Source organism: Chrysochloris asiatica, unplaced genomic scaffold (assembly GCF_000296735.1).
Source record: "Chrysochloris asiatica unplaced genomic scaffold, ChrAsi1.0 scaffold00184, whole genome shotgun sequence".
Lineage (NCBI taxonomy): Eukaryota > Metazoa > Chordata > Mammalia > Afrosoricida > Chrysochloridae > Chrysochloris > Chrysochloris asiatica.
Window position 1 is genome coordinate 3,000,321 of NW_006408702.1, and position 3,426 is coordinate 3,003,746.

A 3,426-nucleotide genomic window follows, 5' to 3' on the forward strand; every position below is an offset into this window, starting at 1 on the left:
TTGTACCCTGACACACGGTTCTACTCTGACACACGTTGTACTCTGCCACGAGTCAGAATCAAATCAACAACAACAGCTTTTTAGTTCACTGTTTTCCCTTTAGTCCTCACAGAAAGGGCTCAGCGACTAGGCATAGAACGAATGGGCAGATTCTGACTTTCTTTCTCATTAAGTATTTAAGTTTATTCAACAATGAAAGTGTAAATAATTGGCAAAAGGAAATCAGTGAGGTTTTTTAAAATATATTAAAACAATGATTCTTTCTGAAAAGCTTCTGAAGCCTTCTTTAGGATGCACATACTGTGGCTCCATAGGATAAGGTCAGTTTGAACCACGAGGTCTGCTGTTCAAACTCACCAGCCGCTCCTCCGAAACCCTATACGGGGTGGCTATGAATCGGAACCCACTCGACAGCACTTCACAACACCAACAACCACAACAAAAAGAAAAACGTAATTTACCACCAGAATCTGTTGCATTGATCAGAACCTAAATGAAGCAGCAGAAAGAAGCAGAGGGCGAAGATGGAACAAAACTTAGTTACCACATCCCACAGCTCCTTCCACCTTAGTTGTAGGTTGACGTCGCACAAGTGGTGCTGTAGAATAAGCACTGGTCTGACAGGTCGTTTGAGACACAAGGTCGGTGGTTCAAACTCACCAGCCACTCCTCAGAAGCCCTATACAGCGTTGCTATGAGTCGAAGTGACCTCGATGGCACTTAACGACAACACAAGTTCATACAAGTAGTGAAAACCAAATACTAATGAGGCTTTAACAATTGTTCCAGTGGCAAAATCCTCCGTTGATAAAAGTGATTTTCAAAAGGAAACCGAAAATGAAAAGGGGAACAAATGTGTTGGGTGAGGTTTAGCCAAAAATAATTTCAAAGTTTTTTATTTTTTAAAATTTAAAAACATGTGCATACAGGAGCCCTGGTGACCCAGTGATTAAGCGCTGAACTGCTAACTGGAAGGTTGGAGGCTCGGACCCATCAGCACTCTACCTCAGGGTACAAGTGTGGCAGATTGCCAGAACCTGAAACCTACCTCCATCAAGGGGATTCTAAGTCAGTGATCCTGTAGGACAGAGTAGGGTCCCCACAGGGTTTCCAAGGCTGCTCCATGGAGAAGCTGCTGGATTCAAACGGCTGGCCTTTTAATTAACAGCGGAGTGCTTTAACCACTGTGCCACCAGGACTCCTTCCATCAAGATTCACGGCTTTAGGACGTCTATGGGGCAGTTCTCCGCTCCCCTATAGGGTCCCTGTGAGTCCAAATGGACTACAGCCCGGAGTTTATATGGTAATAAGACACTTCTGTTTTCAGAAGGTATGTCTAGCTTTTGAATTTTTGAAAGGCTTTTGGATACACTTAGTAGCTGTTTTACAGATTATCTGGAAGCAGTTGACAGCTATGCTCCTTGGTTTCTGAATGCTACAGTGCAATTTGGAGCTTTTATTTTAAAATGCAGATTCTGCTGAGTTTCTTACACTAGTTCTGGTCTCTGCTTAATTTTCCTAATCGGGGTTTTCAATTTAGATCTTTTTAACTGTCTCCCAAATTGTGGCCTGACTGACCATTTTGCGTTTCCCCCTTAGACTATTCAGGCTTCCAGATTTCAAACACAGTTTCTGTAGACCTTTTCCTCTGGTTCAGGAAGGGCGTTCATCAGAGGCAGCCTCTGGTGTGTTCTAACCCCGGCTTCCCCAACTTTAAGGTGAGCAGCACAGCTTCATCCATGTAGCTAAGCCTCAGGGCCCAGGACACATGCACCAGGTGCCCGGATTTCCAGGCCTTACCACGAGCAAACCCAAGAGCTGTTGGCAGCCTCGTTCTGGGGTCTCCTCAGTGCCCACACTGTTCCGGGCTCCTGCTGCGGGGCTGAGACAGGGCGCGGGGGAGACAGGACAACTGCCCCACAGGATTTATATTCTGAGCTTGTGAACCAGAGACCTGCTGGCCTCTGTCCTCAAGGTGTCATTGCATAGTGACAAAGCAGTGCGAGGCCTCTGGTAGAAAAGGGCCTCATCAGGCAGGGGATGAGGAAACAGACACACATCAGTTTCCACTTGAGCTCACCCTATGAACAAGTGAAAGAATCCGAGCCTTTGATGTCCCCAGACCCATTTCTGTTGAGTCAATTCCAATTCACAGCAAACCTTGAAGGACAGATTTACAGATTAACCCCACAGGGGTCCCAAGACTCCATCTTTGTGGAGGCAGAGTTTCACGCTTTTTCCCATGGAGGGGCTGGTGGGTTGAAACTGCCAACCTTTTGGTTAGCTGCTGAAAACTTAATCATTGCGCCACCGGGACTCCTCCTTTGATGTGCAGATCCTGCTTTTGTCTTTACATGTTATATTTAAAAAATCTGTTTCCATCCAAGGCATTTCTGACGTTGCGACCTGTGTGTACCGCAGGGTTTTAATTGTTTGTTTATGGAGCTACATTGCAAGGCCTTTCTGACGTCCTCAGACATGTAGCCTTTCAGTTACTAGTCGAGTGTACCACCCGGGGACTCCACATACTTGGGGGTCATTTGTTGTTGTTAGTGCCCGAGCCGGTTCTGACCCATAGTGACCCTGTTTAGGGTTTCCGAGGAGCAGTTGCTGACCTCGTAGTTATATGACCATTATTATATTTAATATTAATATTATATTAATAATATTTGTTATGGTTATTATTGTTTCAAGTCCTGATGTGGTATTATAAGGTAAGCACATGACCACAAGGTTGGTTTGAACTGCAAGGTCAGCAATCCAAATTCACCAGTTGCTCCTTGGAAACCCTATATAGGGTCGCTATGGGTTGGAACCGACTCAATAACACTTAGTAACAACAACAACAACATTATTACTATTATTACCATTATTAGCTGAAATGCCACCAGTCACTTTTAAGTAGTTTGTCTCATAAGACACAGACAAGGGTTGCTAATTACCTCAGACTTTGCCTACATTATGAACTTCGTGAAGACTAATAGACACATGTGTTCCATACAGTAATGTCCTTCCCTCCATCCAATTTACCTCTGGGCCTAGGTCTTGGCTTCAAAGCTTTGTTCCTTTCGTCACCACTGTTGTTGTGAAGTGCCATGGAGTCAGTTCTGACTCACAGCGACCCTGTATAGACTGGTGAGTTTGAACCACCAACCTTGCGGTTAGCAGCCCAGTGCTTATCATACAGCGCCACACCAAGACTCTATATCAGGGGAAGGATATCTTTGAGGGAGCGCCAAGTTTCGTGGGAGTGCAGCATGGAAGAACATTGCTTTGTTTCAGAAGTTCTCGTTACTGTCTCCTTAGACCTAATCTAATTCAGGACTCTCAGCCTTAGGTCATTCTTTGCTGTGAGGCTGGTCTGCGTGTAGTAGGATGTTTATCTTAGCAGCGTCTCTGGCCTCTACTCACTAAATGCCTATAGCA